The 16902-nt window shown below is 49.6% G+C and overlaps 1 long non-coding RNA gene across 1 annotated transcript in view; it reads right to left on the bottom strand.

Moving 5' to 3' along the window:
- The window catches only part of LOC146816776 (uncharacterized), an 87749-nt gene extending 71116 nt beyond the window's left edge, over positions 1-16633 (bottom strand). The window contains exon 1 of the long non-coding RNA XR_014962489.1: positions 16500-16633. This is a non-coding gene — a long non-coding RNA (uncharacterized LOC146816776). The remainder of the gene's footprint in view (positions 1-16499) is intronic.
- Between the last annotated feature and the right edge of the window lie 269 nt (positions 16634-16902).

Here is a 16902-nt window from a genome sequence, read left to right as displayed (position 1 = left end):
AGAGGTCGTTCCAGGACGCAGATCGAAGGTGTGCATTGGTAGAATTGAGGCGTGGTTAAGGTAAGCTGGACCAATGTTGTGGAGTCCTTTGTAGGCATCGGTGAGTAGCCAGAACTTACATCTTCCCTGGACTGGGAGCCAGTGGAGATTGTTGAGGTGTGGAGAGATGTATTTATTTTGAATATGACACTTTACAACTCACGTGCTGCAATGCGTGTCATTACAACAAATTTTTTACATCGCAAAATCCATTACAACGCATGGCGTTACAACGCATAATCCATTGCAACGCAATTACTATTCTAACTCCGCCGGGGCGTTACTTTGGGGAATGCATTGTGGTGGATCTTGCGATGTGATGACATGCGTTGTAATGGATTTGGCGTTGTAAAACATTTGTTGTAATGACACACGTTGTAACACGTGCGTTGTAAACGATGTTTCCCGTTTAGTTTGCTCAATGTTCAGGATGAGTCTGGCGGCGGCGTTGTGGACGGTTTGGAGTCGGCATAGGACATGGGCTGGGATTCCGACATAGAGGGCATTTCTGTTTTCAAGTCTACTTGTGAATATTGCCTGGGTGACTGTTTGTCTGGTGTTCAGTGGGATCTACTTCAAAATCTTGCGTAGCATACGCAGGACGTGGAAGCATGATAAGGAGATGGCATTGATCTGTCTGCTCATGGAGAGCTTGGTGTCCAGAATGATCCAGAGGTTCTTGACGTGGTCCAGAGGGGTGGGTGGGGGGCCAAGTTCGGAGGGCTACCAAGAGGTGTCCCAGGGGGAGTAGTTGTTAAAGAATATTAGGGCTTTGGTGTTGAGCTGGAGGCAGTTGGTTCTCATCCAGGCAGTGACATTGCTCATGCAGTTGATGAAGTTTGTTTTGGTGGTGATAGTTGAGTCGGTAAGGGAGAGTATGAGCTGTGTGTCATCAGTGTAGGATATCATGTTGATGCTGTTGGCTCTGACGATGTCCGCAAGGGGTGTCATGTAGACGTTGAAAAGTGTTGGCCTGAGGCATAATCCTTGAAGGACTCTGCAGATGAGTTTTTTAGGTTGTGAGGTTTAGGGGGAAGTCTAACTCACTGAGTTCTGCCCATGAGGAAGGAGGATATCCACTTGAGGGCTGGTCCCAAGATACCCAAGTGCTGAATCTGTCTGATGAGTGACTTGTGGGAGAGCATATCAAAGGCTGCGGAGAGGTCGAGGAGCATGAGTGCAGCTGTTTCTCCTTGGTTGAGGATGCTTCTGATGTCATTGGTGGCCACAATGAGGGTTGTCTCTGTGCTGTGGTTGGTGTTAAAGCCTGACTGAGAACTGTCTAGGGGTGGATGGAGTTTTAGGCGGTCTGAGATTTGGGTATAGATGGCTTTCTCAATTACTTTAGCTCGTAAAGGCAGGAGCGAGATGTGTCTGTAGCTGCTGACGGTGCTTGAGGTCAGCTGTTGGCTTCTTCAATAGGGCGTGGACTTCTACATTTTTCCAGCAAGATGGGAAGGTGGCGGTGGTTATGGAGTTGTTGATGATAGCAATGAGCGTGGAGGAGATGATGGTTCTTCCAAGGTTGTGTATGAAGTGGAAGTATGGGTATGATGGGGCTCCTGACTGGATGATGTTGATCAGGGCAGTGGTTTCTTAGTTCTAGAGGGGCTTCCAGTTGCTTAGCGGCTGCTGGGCAATGAAGGAGGTGTCCGGCACATTGGCAGAGTTCGTATCAGGATGCTGTGGGTAGATAGTAGAGTTCATGGTGGAGGAGGCTGTGAGGAGAAGGGACAACATCGCAGATAGTCATCGCTGTAGCACGAAGATCCTCTTGAGTATCACTGATGGTCATTGCTGGAGCCTGGCGTTGGAGGTCATCGCAGGCTGTCAAAGCTGTAGTGTAAAGTGAAGATATTGCATTGCCGGTCATCGCTGGTGGCTGCTATAGCCCGAAGAGTTGGGCCCACTAGAGCTTCTCATTGGTGGTTGTGACGGACCGCAAGATCTTGACACAAACTGACCTGTTTGCAGTCGTGACGAGCCAAACGTCAGGATTTTCCTTTTTTTCACAGGAGAAGCTCAATTGATGCCACCCAAGGGTCCAGGATTTGGGGAGGCACCTCTTGGGAATCAGGAACTCACTTCAGTACTGACCAGCAGGGCTCAGGCAAGCCCAGTTGAAGGTCCAGGCAGGTCCAGTACAGAAGGTCAGCTGGGCAGGTTTAGGGAGGCCTCTGGAGCATTTTGGAACTCTGTAGCTCAGAACATGAGGTCAGCCATCTGACCCTTGGAGTCACTCTGCCTGTTCCCTTCATCCCACTGCATTGGATGAAGGGAGCACGTGCAGTCTTCCTTCTGAGGGAGCAGGGCATTCCTCTAGCAGCAGGGCAGTGTTTTTTCTGTAGTATTCACAGGTCCAGTAGTGTACTGAAGAGTTGATCTGAGGGTCCAATATTTATACCTAGTGCCAGCTTTGAACTGGAAGAAATTTCAAGACTTCCCCCCACATCTGGTTCTGGAATTCCCCTCTTCCCCTGCACAGGCCGCAAGATGTCTGGAGTGACAAGTTTGATGTCAAGTTCTTTGTGAGGGTGATGAGGCAGCCCCTTTGAAATGTAAGTGTGGCAGGGAACACCTCTGCAACTCCTATACTGGCAGGATGACATATCATGCAAACATCAAGTCCCCCTCTGTTACACTGCATGGGAGGAATATACAAAGGCCAACTGCCAACTACACCTAGTCCTGTGACCCAGGACAAAAGCTACTGGCACCAAATGGTTAGAACAAGAAAATGCCAAATTTTTAAAAGTAGCATTTTTAGGATTGTGACTTGAAATCTGACTTTACCATTAAAGAGGGTTTTAAATTGCAATTAGAGACCTAACATGACTTTTCTATCCATCCCCAGAAACCGTTCTCACTTATTAAATGTAAAAAGGTAACCCAATGTTATCCTATGGGAGAGGTAGGCCTTGCAGTAATGAAATATGAATTTAAGATTTTTTTTACTACCAAGATATGTAAAACCTAAAAGTATATGTACAACTTTTTAAATACGCTGCACCCTTCCCTAATGGCTGTTTAGGTCTTACCCTAGGGGTGACGTATTTGTAATAAAAAGGAAGGTTTAGCCCTGGCAAAATGTTTATTTTGTTACAAGCTAGTCCACCAAAGGTGACCTAGACCCAGATCGCACTACTATATGCCTATGGCTACAACAGTAATCGTTCCTCATACACATTTCAGCTATGCAGAGAGTGGTAAATATGTTTCTGTATAAGATTTATTCTAAACATTTTAATTAAAGATTTATGATACAAATGTTACACCCCACTTAAAATGAAACTTGCTGTAAGAATCATTAAGAATCATTCTGAAAGACTGAAAGTTGACATTGATTTTGCTGATATAACCCAATGTATTTCGGGTGAAGCACCTTTCGTCAGGGGTATCTATGAATGAAGGAAACATTTTTCAAAAGACGACATCTTGAGATTCAGGTAAAAAGCAGAATACAGTGAGAAAAGCAGATGAATGCGAAGAGTAGTGAAGATCTAGAAAAATGCAGAAAAAGATGAAAAAAGGCATATTGCGTGACCATAATCCATCCAATGGTGAGGCAGAAAACCAGGCGGAAGGCGGATATGTTCATGTACAACCTCCACAGTAGGCCTATTGGTAACCCTCACTTTAAAACAACCATGGATCAATACATGCATACTAGCTATGAATTTATAACGAATGAATGCCCCAAAAATTGACGGCATGAGTCCCAAAAAACAAACCAATGGTAGATGTGCAGGCGAAGTCCTAGTTACTAATATGACTATGATACCCAGCATGCATTTCGATGAAAACATAAATTCAAGTCATTTGTCTATAGTCCACCCTATAGAGAGCCCAACAGTCCGAGCTAAAAGGGGATGAAAAACGAATATACTCATGTGCAACCTCATTAGTAGACCTGGGGATGACCTTTACTTTAAAACACCTGTGAATTAAAGCTCAAACATGACAGAATACATGCCAGAAAAAACTAGCAGCTAATGTACAAATGAAGTGCTAATAACTAATTTAACTACGAAAGCCAGCGTGCATTGTGATGAGAACATGTAACGGTAGTTGCACTTGGGGGTGGGGGTAGAGAGGGGGCGGGGTGGGGGTGTTAGGGAAGAAAATGCTGTGCCCCTGATGCGCCTGCTCAGTTGGAGCCTCGGGCGGTGTCTGAGGCTCCGGGACACGATCTCGGGGACAGGGTCATTACGGGCCGTGGCAGCGCTGTATGCACAAACAAAGGGAGTGTAAAGAAAAGAAGCCTGTCAGCTTCGGGACCCGAGACGAGTGAGACCAGGGCCTCTGGAGCTGCAGGGAAAGGAGCAAAGGCTCCATTCTTGATGATGCTTGGAGGGGGATGGGGGAGTGGCAAAGGGGACATGTATCTGCACGGTGCTGATTTCATTACACGCGCTCATGGTATATCTCAGGCTGGGAGTAGGGAAGGGAATTGAGGCGAGTAACGCCTCCAAGATAGTTGGCAGGGCACAAGGGGACATGTATCAGTGCCGTGCTGATTTTGTTGCACGCGCTCGTGGTATAGCTCAGGCTGGGAGTGGGAAGTTGAAAGCTGGGCCCAATTTTGAGGTAAGTAACACCTCCAATGCAGTTGACAGGGCACTCCCGGTTGGGGTTTTACAGGGGGGCGAAGGAGAGTCCCAGGGGCGTTGGGTGAATTTTTCTGCAGGAGGGGGGTGATTCTGATCTGCATGGAGGGGTTTATGAGCTTAGAAGCTCAGATGAAGGGGAAAAGGACAGTATCCCTGGGGATTGGGAGCCTGTGGGGGGCACACAGGCCTGGGAGGGATTGGATATTTTCACCTCATGTAATGAGGAGGATAGGGCCTAGATAGGGTGGGCCAACTAGATGAAGAGCTGGCTAGCAGAAGAGAAGGGGTGCAAGAGTCAGGAAAGGAGGCCGTGGCTGGCAGGGGTTGGTTCTGAGTCTGTTTTTGGGGTTCCTGGGAAGAACCTGGTGCAGGACCCAGCATCGGCGTGCATTGCTGCCATGCTGGACTGGAGTGGGGAGGAAGAGGGAGGGTCAGTGACAGCGAAGCGGGGAGGGGTTCAAAATATGGACTAGAATGGGCAGAAAGTAGTTTACGTATAGGTAAAAAGAGGAGAATAGAGCAGGGGGTGTGGTCAATAGGCCCAGCACACCAGACCAGACGTTTATTTTTCAGTTGAAGGAGCAACGCGGAGGGACGTAGTCGGCAGAGCTGGGAGCGGCGGGAGAGTGGAGCTTAGAGCGGCACGGCCATTACCAACGGGGGACCCCGTCGTGACCAGCATATGTAGGCCCCGAATGACCTCACTGGCCCCAACACCCAAGGGACCGCGGCGGTCCGCAGGGAAGAAGGAGAAATAGACCAAACGGACAGTAGGGCCAGTGGAATACCGGCAGGTGCAGTCATCACCACCAGAAGCAGGGAGAAAGGGGTCCAGTAGGGACACCAGGGTGGAGACACATAGTGAATGGCATCAAGGGATAGGGTGTGAAGAGCTAGATTTTGATGAGGAAAGCCTTGAAGAAGGCGAGTTACGTGAGGAAGAAGACAGGGAAGGGGGGGACAGATTAACGTGTCGACTAGTGTGTTTCAGATACCACGGGAGGGATCGGGGCCTGCGGGGAGGCCAGAAAGTCATTGCTTAACACCGGGCCACTGGCGAGGCGGACTGCAACTACACGGGCACCCTCCTTGGAACCATGTAAGGCCAAGGGCTTGAAGGAAAAGCCCAAAATGGCGGTGGCATAGGGCAGAGGGGGAGGACAGGAGAGGGGGAGGGTAGGTTACGGAAGGGTAGGCATGTCACAGACATAGGTGTGGGCACAGACGATGTGGGTATAACAGGAGGGAGCTATATCGATAAAGACAAAGACATAAGTAAAATAAACAAGGGAGACAATCCAATTTGAGGAGAAAAAAGATAAACTGGAGAGCAAGGATTTGAAGATCAAAAAACTCCCTTACATGGGAGTGACTAAGCCACTGGGAGCGCATTTTATGCTAACCACTAAAGAGCGCATTTGGAAAGGGGAATATGTTGAAATGCTTAAGCTGCTGCATAGAGAGGTGCGAGCGAAAGAAGGGTCAAAGGAAGAAGAATATGAACTGGCCAAGCGGCCGAGGGTCCCATTGACAATAGAAAACTGGACAGCAGCATTTTTTATATACACACGCGTTTACTGCGAAAAATATCCTGAGCGCTGCGTAGAGCTATTTAAAAACATGGATGTCATTAAGAAAGCTTAAATTACAGGGGGCATACGCTTAAGCGCAATACGATGAAGGGTTTAGAGCGTGCATGGCATGGGACCCGGAAGCCAAATTGGGAGAGTTGGACACTGATTTCTGGCAACACAACATGGGGGCAGCAAAAGGGGGTAAGACCATCTTCACAACTAGTGGTCTGCCAATAGTTTACCGGCCCTTTCAGGGGAGATCCACCCGGGGAGGGGTGGGAAGTACAGGAAGAGGTCAGACAGGGTCAGGTGGGGCTTGTTTAGATTTCTACAAGGGTCTGTGCGCTCGAGAGTTTTGTAAATTCCGCCACGAATTAACGAAGTGCGGGGCCAACATGTGCTGGCCAACTGCTTTGGGGCGAGGGGAAGCTACCACCAAGGAAGCCAGCAGTGGCAAAAAGGGGGAGCCACTGCAGGGAGTCAACAATAATTTGCAGGTGTGCAGGGGGCTAGAGGTGCTCAAGGGTCTGGGCCAAAAGGCTCGCCCTTCAGTTATGCCAGAGAAGGTTGATGCTGGGCTACAAGACCAGGGGGCAGCAAGAATTTTGAGGGAGAGTTTTAGATGGGGGTTCCGTTTGGGTTACACGGGTCCGAGGCACAGGAGGTGGCAGGGAATTTACAGTCAGCTAAAGAACACCTATAAATAGTGCAAGAGAAATTGGACAAAGAGGTGAAGGAGGGAAGAATGGCTGGGCCGTTCAATGATTGGACCATGGAGAACTTGACGGTTTCACACATTGGGGTGGTTCCAAAGAAGGAGCCGGGTCAGTTTCGGCTAATTTAGCATTTATCATGGCCAGAAGCAAGTTCAGTAAATGACTTCATTGATGAGAAGGAGGCCACAGTCTCATATTCATCAGTTGACGTGGCCATGTCACTGGGTGTGACGGCGGGCTCAGCTGCACGAATGGCAAAAGATGACATAAAATCAGCTTTCCGCTTACTTCCGGTCCATCCAGATGATTGGGATCTTCTGGGTATACATTTAGACGGGAAATGGTATGTGAATAAAGCATTACCGATGGGCTGATCTATGCCATGCGCATTATTTGAGTGTTTCAGTGCCTTTTTGCAGTGGCTGTTTTCACAGCGCACAGGGCACCGGTTAGTGACACATTATCTGGACGATTTCTTCTTTGTGGGTTCCCCCAGCTCCACGGAGTGCCAGGAGGCTCTGGAAAACTTCAAATAGCTGATGGGGGAGCTGGGAGTGCCGCTGGCACCGGAAAAGACAATATGCCCTAGCACTGCACTGTCTTTCTTAGGAACTGAAATTGACTAAAGGCCAATGCGGGCGTGCTTGCCAGAGGACAAGAAAATGTAATTGTTGGAATTGCTGAATGCCATGCTAGCTCGTGATAAAGTGAAGGTCAAGGAGATGCAGGTCCTGTTGGGCCATCTCAACTTCGCATGCAGAGTAGTGAGCGTAGGGAGGACTTTCTGCAGAAGGTTGGGGCGAGCACTGTCAGGACAACAGTTACCTCACCATCACGTGCGGCTCTCTGCAGGAGTGAAAGAGGATTTGAGAATGTGGAGGGTATTTTTGCAGTCTTTCAACAGGATTCCGCTTGCAAGAGAAGACGACTTGTCATGGGACGTGCAAATATTTTTAGACGCAGCAGGCAGCGTGGGTTTTGGCCTGTTTTGGCAAGGGAGGTGGTGTGCAGAACAATGGCCTTTACACTTGAGAGATGGGGGTAAGAGCATTGCTTTTCTTGAGTTTTCCCTCTTAGTAGTAGCAGTGACATTGTGGGGAGAACAGCTGGCACACAAGTTACCTTCAGAGTAGATAACATGGCAGTAGTGGAGATAGTGAATCACCGGTCAGCAAGGGATGAGCAGGTTTTGAAGTTGATGAGAGTTTTTGTCCTAGGTTGTCTGCAACATCACATAGTCTTTAGAGCGGTACATGTTCCAGGTGTGGACAATGACGTAGCGGATGCTTTGTCTCGTTCGTAGTGGGGGAGATTCCGTGGGCTAGCCAAGAATGCTGACAGGACTCCGACGCCAATGGCGCCGCAGCAGTTGTGGTAAGTAGGCAACACAGGATGCTACAACTGGTTGTGGGGTCTCTAGCAAAGTCAACCAGGGTAACATACAGTTTAGAATGGAAGGAATTCCTTCTTTCGGGTGCCAGGAGTGGGCAACGTGTAGAAGATGTCGTACAATTAATTTTGGATCTCATTGACAAAGGACTGTCCAGAGTCACAATTGCTGGGAAGTTAGCAGGGATTGCCTTTGTGGGTAAGCTGCTATGGGGCTACCCGCCATCAGCAGGTGAACTAGGAACAAGAATTTTAGAAGGGTGGGCGAGAGAACATGGTCAGAAGAAGCATTTGAGGAAGCCTTTGTCTTGGCGGCTGCTAGGCTGCTTGCTGGAGATAGTGTCAGGAATTTGTACAGACTATTTTGAGACTTGCATGTCTTCTACACTGATGGTGTGGATGTTCTCTGACGCTTTCAGGGTATCAGAGCTGTTGGGTGACAAAAAGGGTGGGGGAGTGAATTGGGAAGACGTGGTCCCGCGCAGTTCAGGGGTCCAGATATGGTTGCAAAAGTCTAAAACAGATCAGAGGGGACTAGGTAAATGGGTATTTCTACAGGCAGCCTGCCCCTTTAGATGGGTGTTGGGGGGGGCTCAGTCTGGAGGGTTTAGGGGGTCAGTTTTTAGGCATGCTAATGGGGGCAGAATGACAGCATTCCAGTTATTAGCGGTTTTGAGAAAGGCCTTAAATAAAGCTTGGAGTCAACAGCGTGGGTTTTGGCACACATTTGTTCAAAATTGGGGCAGCTTCAGAAGCAAATAATAGAGGTTGGGAGCAGGAAGACATCATGCGGCTAGAGCCCTGGTCATCTGAATGTTACAAGTGTTACCTGAGAAGGGATGACGGGGTGGCTGGCTCAGTTGTCAACAATGCGTAAAACTCATGCAGATTTTCTCGTTTCAGGTTCTGTGTTTGGCCCCCTTTCTGAGGAGATGGCTATTTGGTTGGTGGGGCACTCGTTCATGAAGTGGGCCCAAATTCAGGCCCGCCAGAGATATTTTGGACAAAATCTAGGTTTTAATGAACGTCTTTTTAAAGTGGTGTGGAAAGGGAAAGGGGGTATGTGCTGGAATGATCTAGTTCCTTGTTTGAATAGTTTGATGGTGGGCGGCAAGGGCCCGGACATCTTGGTGATACATTTAGGAGAGAATGACTTATGTAAAGAAAAAGGTATTGTTTTGATGCGTAACATGAAAAGGGATTTGGCTTTAATTAAAGAACAATGGGCAGGTTGTTTTGTTTTGTGAACCGAATTTGTTCGTCGTAGAGTTTGGCGTGCGGCACTTAACCCAGGCGCAGTGGATATGGACAGATGGAGACTTATTACAGAGATGGCATATTTTTGTAGAGGATTGGGAATTGGTAGGATTTCCTATAAAGCGATTTGTTTTGACACAGTTGAATTTTTCAGAGGTGATGGAGTACACCTTTCCAGGATTGGTATGGATTTATACCTCCTAGAGGTCAGGGACATTTTGGCCAGGCAGGAACCCAGTGGGGTAGATGGGAAGGGGGGCAGAAAAAAGGGTATGAGTTAAACTGCATCCCTTTTGATCTGAGTGGTGAGGTTTTGAAGCATTGGCCAGGGTTGGCAGAGGTTTTTGGTTAAGCGTTGGAAGTTGTGAGCAGGGGCAGGGAAAGGGTAGGCAGGTAGTTTAAGTTTCAGTTGTAGACATTTTTGTTATTTACAGTTTCAGAAAAGGCAGGTATGGGTAGTTGGTTTTATAGTAAGGCAAATATTTTAACTTCAATACATTGTAATGTTGTTGATATATGTTAATGGCAGGGTGTGGGTATGTTTGAGGAGATCTTAGGGGCGGGGGTGGGATCAGAGGTCAATTGTTGGATGTATAGCAAGATTTTGCCAGGTATGGTATTTGTAATGTGCACCTGTTTCAATAAAACAGCCTTTTTCACACACAAATTGGTCTCAGTCTGGTCTACCCCCCTCTCTCCCAATACGTGTCTACGCTGTGATATGCAACTAAGAACTCGCTTGAGGACTGCTACCGACTACATTGTTTTACCCGTTGCTGCAGCTGTTATAGTAAAAGGTGTGTGTACAGCTGTACGGCTTTTGAGTGCAGCTGTGTATGATTGGAGACTTTCTTTCTTGTTAGCGGATCAAAGGTGTCTCCTGTGTCCAGTTCTTCGTGCGTCCAAAGACCACACATTTTTTGTACTTTACCACTCACCTCTCCGTGGAGGTTGACTGGTGGTTTTGTCTTGAGCGTTGGAGCATTTTTCAAAAGGCAGAGGGGATTCCATTTTGGTGGATCGCAGCTGACACGCTGGCCCACAGGAAAGAGTATACGTCATAGTCCGATTCTGCTGCTGCTTGGCCGTGGAACGCAACTGAAGATCTTACGTCACAGTCCAATACTGTTGCCGGGCCATGGAATACGGTACAAAAGGGGGTGGTGATGGACAGAGCATCAGAACCAATCAAACACTCACACCCAGTCAACAAATCTGGGTTTGATCCATCACCATTCTTTAGCCCACTCTGCCACCCCAGTTCAGACATGGCATATGCAAATCAGTCTGACCCTGTGCCTCATGGGAACAGTCCAGCCCAAAATGCCAAGCCATGCCTTCCCTGGACCGGAAAGAAGCTTCCTAGGACCGGTTTCTGGCATTTCAGCCGTCTTCAGCCAGGCTTGCTTGAATCCAGTGGCAAAGTGAGCAAGGGACTCACGTCTGAGCATACCCTTCCAACTTATGGCGAACAAAGCGGTACAAAAGGGGGTGGTGATGGACGGAGCATCAGAACCAATCAAACACTCACACCCAGTCAACAGATCTCGGTTTGATCCATCACCGTTCTTTAGCCCACTCTGCCACCCCAGTTCAGACATGGCCATATGCAAATCAGACTGATTTGCATATGGCCATGTCTGAACTGGGCGGAACTGAGCGGAGGCCCGATACCCAAGACTCCCACTCCTGAGAGAGACTGGACTGGACAATCTTGAATGCAGCTTTTGCCTGATGGAGCACGCAAGTGGTTACACACCCCCCCCCTTTTTATATTCTTTGTTAGTCTTCTCATTTGGTCGTTAATGTATGGTGCTCTCGGGTCGGGCAGACTGGGACTGTTCTAGTGTTGTTCACATAGAGGGCACGTGATAGGTTAACGACGGGTGGGATAGCGAGGGAGGGCGACAGGCCTACTCCGCCAGCAGTCCTGTGTTTGTGGAGAATGGGACTGGTGGGGGGGGAGGTGGGGAGGGGGTGGGAGCGGGGGAGTGTTGGGGGTTTCCAGTTTGGGGATGTTGGGGGATGGGAGGGGGAGGGGACGGGACAGTTGGGGCTGGTTGGGTGGGGAGGGGGTGGGGACAGGTCACTACAGGCACGCACGACACAACACGGGGCTTGACCGCCAGCGAGGTGCCCCCACAGCAGTCCACACAGGTGGAGATGCAATGCCAGACACGCAGGTAACACAGGGAGTAGCCGGGGAAGGGTTCTCGATCCTAACGTGGAACGTCAATGGGCTTGGTAGTAAAATTAAGAGAGGCCTGATAAACGCATACCTTAAGACGGCAGGCCCAGACGTAGCGTTATTGCAGGAAACGCACCTTATGGGGACTAAATGTGGATTCCTAGCCCGAGGTCAATACACGGTCCTAGCGCATGCGGGCTTTACCCAAGGTTCGAGAGGGGTGGCAATACTGGTACGGAAAACACACCCGTTTAGAGTGACACAGACATGGACGGACTCACTGGGGACTTACGTGGGGGTCCGGGGAGTGTGGCGGCGGAAGGAATACACATTAGTGTCGGTCTATGCTCCACCTAAGCTCCAGGCGTCCACATTAAAAGGCGTGGTGGAAATACTGCTTGACACGTCAGACACGATGCAAGTGCTTGGGGGTGATTTTAACGATGTACTGGCCCCGGCGCTGGACAGGACGGGAGATAGGGGGAGGGACCGGCCTCTGACGGCCCTCGCCACCATGATGGAGACTCTAGGTCTGACAGACGTATGGCGTTGGTTACACCCGACACGGCGGGAGTACTCCTTTTTCTCGGGGGCCCACAAGGTGTATTCCAGATTGGATTATATCTTCATGGCGCGACACATGTTAAATAGGGGGGCTCTAGCTGAATATAAAGCAAGGGGCTTGTCGGATCATTCTCCCATTCTGGTGACAATGGCCTCCCGGGTACCGGGGCGGGGGCAGTGGCGAGTATCAGCATGGGACCTCCAGAACTCGAAGGTGCTGAAGGGCATCCAGGCAGATGTTAGAGTCTGCTTAGCCGAAAATGTAGGCTCGGTGTCGTCGCCGGTGATCCTATGGGAATCCATGAAGGCAGTCATGAGGGGTAGGGTCCAGGTTAGGATTGCGGAGGAAAATAGGGAACGGCAAAGGGAGCTACAGGCGCTGGAGAGTCACGTACTTCAGTTGGACAGGGAATACCTCGCGGATCAGGCACAGGAGACACTGCGCCGGTTGCTTGACGTTCAGCGGCAGTATAGAGATCTGGCTACGGGAGAAGCCAAAAAGCAGGCGTTGGCGACACTCCACCGTTTGTATGACGTCAGTGATAAGTCGGGCAAGCTACTGGCGTGGCTCAGTAGAAAAGAGAGGGATGCGAGATGGGTAGAACAGGTGCGAGATGAATGGGGGAATTTGGTAAATTCCGATGCACAGATCTCGGAAGCCTTTGCAGGGCACTTTCGGACATTCTATGCTGCTCGGGACCTGGGCTCGCAAGATGACGCGCTACAGTACATGGCGGATCTAGACCTACCGACGCTCGCGGATGTGGACATCAAAGAGCTGGAGGCCCCCCTTACGTTGGACGAGGTTAAAAAGGCGCTGGCCAAGCTGCGGGTGGGGAAAGCACCGGGCCCGAACGGGTTCCCGGCGGAATTCTTTAAAAAAACGGCGGATCTTTTGGCTCGCCATCTGTTGGCATTATTTGAGGGGGCACGAGGAGAGGGGCGCCTCCCCCCGGATCTCAGATTGGCCACGATCGTCCCGATTTTCAAGGAGGGGAAACCGTCAGAGGAGTGCACATCATATCACCCAATCTCACTGCTTAACACCGAGGTGAAATTACTGGCGACGGTGCTGGCCCTCCGGCTGAGGAGGGTGATCCCAGATTTGGTTCATCTGGATCAGACGGGCTTCCTCCCCAGCAGGGCGACGAGACTGAATCTGCGGCAATCGCACAACTGGCTGCAGGCGGTGAGTAGCCGACGGGACCCCCACTGGTTTCTCTCCTTAGACGCGGAAAAGGCGTTCGATGCGGTGCATTGGCCCTTCATGGAGGGGGTTCTGGGGCGCATGGGTTTCGGACCTGTCTTCCGCCAATGGGTGGGATTACTGTATACGGACCCGAGGGCACGGGTGAGGGTAAATGGGGTCACGTCGGGGGAATTCCCTATCTGCAGGGGTACGCGGCAGGGATGCCCGCTGTCCCCCCTGCTCTTCACGTTGACGATAGAAGTGTTGGCGGCGCGGGTCAGACAACATCCGGGGATTCGGGGTTTTCGGAAGGGTCTGCTAGACGAACTGGAGGAAAAATATCCCTCTATGCAGATGATGTCCTTCTTTATGTTACCCACCCCGACACGACGATCCCGATAATTTTCTCAGAGCTAGAACGGTATGGTGCCCACTCGGGTTATAGGGTGAACTGGCATAAGTCGGTGTTATATGCCCCGGAGGGGCGGGAGGACTGGCCGTGTCTCCCAGACAGGCTCCAGACAACGACGGATGGGTTTCAATATCTTGGAGTGTTTATAACACTGGACCGGACTGTCTCCTACGACAGGAATGTTGGGAGGGTTCTGACCAATTTCGTGGAGGACGCACACAGATGGCGTCGGCTGCCGCTCACAATATTGGGGCGTGCAGCCATGTTTAAAATGATAACGCTGCCCAGGTTCCTGTAGGCGTTCCAGAATGAATACTATCCGGTTCTTAGGCGGGTCTTTCGAGAGATTGACTCGGAAATACGTAGCTTTCTCTGGTTAGGTAGACAACCCAGGGTGGCGCTAAAGACCCTGCAGCGGCACCAATATAGTGGGGGGATCTCGCTTCCCAACATTGAGGCCTACTACTGGGCGGAACACCTGGTGTACATTAATGACTGGCTCCATGCCCCAGCAATGCACCCAACGTATGCTCTGGAGAGGCATGTCATGAGCGCCCACTCGTATCATTATTACTTATATGGTGGCAAGGGTACGGGACGGTTACTGACGGCCACTAAAATCACCTTGGCGATATGGAAAAGGGCGACCCGGGAGATTGGCTGGGACAGGAAACTAAGTAGACAGACGCTGCACGTGGCTACCAGAACTGAACAAGTTGAGGGGGTTCACGCACTGGGATAACATCGGGGGGTGTCGACACTGGGAGACGTGCTAGTGAGGGGGGAACTGAAGTCCTTTTCGGTGCTCCGCAAGGAATTTGGACTGCTCCCCACGCAGTACTATAAGTACACGCAGCTGAAACATGTCTGGCAGGCAGAGGGGTTACAGACTGTCTCTCTTCCCGAATAGGCACCACTGGAGGGGAGACTGCTGCAGGAACACATGGTGGAAAGGGCGGTGTCCCTCACATATCGGACCCTCATGAACAATATGCCCGATACTATGGGGGCGCTTCGGGCAACATGGGAGGCAGACGTGGGTGAGATGGACGAGGTGGATTGGGATACAGTTCTCATGCATCCGCGAGAGGTGGCGATTAAGTCCAGGCTGCGGCTGATCCAATTCAATATTCTGCATAGAACATACTTTGATAGACTCCGACTGTACAAAATGGGACGGATAGGGGACACGTCATGTCTGAGGTGCGGAAGGGAAGGAGGGAACTTCTATCACGTACTTTGGCTTTGCCCGCAGATTCAGGGGTACTGGCGGGGGATCCTAGGGGAACTGAGTAAGGTGCTGGAGGTGCCACTGCAGGAGGACCCCAAGTTAGTGTTACTGGGTATGACACATGATGTGGACCTCCCCCGCCCGCTGCTGACTTTCCTGGTACTGGCCCTGGTGGTGGCAAAGAGGGACGTGGCAAAATATTGGGGGGCGCCCTCGCCAGCCCGACTGGGGGAATGGAGGAGGGGTCTTGACGTATACATGGCGGCCGAAAGGGTCACGTACAAAGCACGGGGCTGCCCCAAAAAATTCAGCAGGGTGTGGTCCCGGTGGCGGAGATATCATGGCCTGGAGGGGGGTCTCTAGAGGGGCGGCGGAGTGGAGGGGACCGGCACGGTTCATGGACGGTGTGTACAGCCCTGGGGCACGGGCGGTGGTGTATACTGACGACGATGGTGCCACTCGCAGAATAAGTACGGAACAGACTTCTTGTGTAATGAGAGAGAGGGGGGGGTGGAGGGCGGGCAAGGTGGGTGTGGTGATCAGTGCTGACCTGTTCGTTAGGTTGTTTTATTTTGTGCTTAGAAGAAAACCAAAAATGCCAATAAAAATGTTTATAAAAAAAAAAAAAAGAAATGAATTCAGTTCTCTTAAGTTTGTTAGGTCACATAATTGTTTCCCCTGTCTTTTCCTCTCTTGTCTTTTTTATACACATTCTCTTTCCATTCTTCTAACTACAAGTAAGATTATTTCTAAATACGGATTCTAAAGTTAATTCTCTAGTCTCTAGAAAAAATTCACCTAACACTTTACCATGTTTTACTTCAGGAACTACTGGTACTTGTGAAAAAATGTTATCTACATCGGAAAAATAATATTCTAGTTTCCCTGTTTTATAAAACAAACTTGCTAATACACTACATGTTATTCCAGATGTTACTGGAAGGTGATGGTAAGTAACACCCTCAGACACTGATGCAGGCAACTACATGCATACATAGCAGTCTCTCACATCCACTGTTTTTACATATTCATAGAATAATTTTGAAAAAACATTGTTAGAAAAATCAGTTATGGACCTATCTTTTATGTAAATAAGTTCTATCTATTCCTCTAGTTGGATTATTATCATGAATCTTCTCTACATCAGTCTTATTTTCACCATGACCTTCTATCGTCTCAAATTGTTATTTTAAATGAAACTATTAAAGCTAACGCACTCCACAGAAGCATTGGTAATCCTGTACAACAGCAACACACCCTGCACCATCTTCGAAGGAACACACATTCTCTCTGACTGCGAAACAGCACTAGCACGCGGCAGCTTAGTTACCTGTTCTTCGTTGTAGAATCCTGTCTCATTACTGTATTTCTGAGGATTTACGCTCTGTGGAAAAGGCGGTTTTGGCACCTGACACTGTTGGGCAACAACCTGCTGCTGTCGCTGCGGTTGACAACTCACCTCATTCTGCACCTGTGGATTCAATGATGCATTATCGCCATTAGCACTTGGGGGAAATTTACACTCGGTTCTCCAATGCCCTATCTTTCCTCAGTTATGACATGGCCACTTCTTTTTGGCTTCTTCTATACTAATCTGTCCTTTCCCTTTCCCAATATTGGGCTTTTGTTTCATGCTCATACCATTTGCTTCTTCAATCAGTTGGGCTTCCTGTCTTTCTGCCACTTTTACTTAAGCCCACATGGCTTTTTCTTTTAACTTACGTTACTTGGCT

This window comes from Triturus cristatus, chromosome 6 (assembly GCF_964204655.1).
Source record: "Triturus cristatus chromosome 6, aTriCri1.1, whole genome shotgun sequence".
Taxonomy (NCBI): domain Eukaryota; kingdom Metazoa; phylum Chordata; class Amphibia; order Caudata; family Salamandridae; genus Triturus; species Triturus cristatus.
Note: the sequence above shows the minus strand (reverse complement) of the source record. Positions and strands in the feature narration are given on the sequence as shown.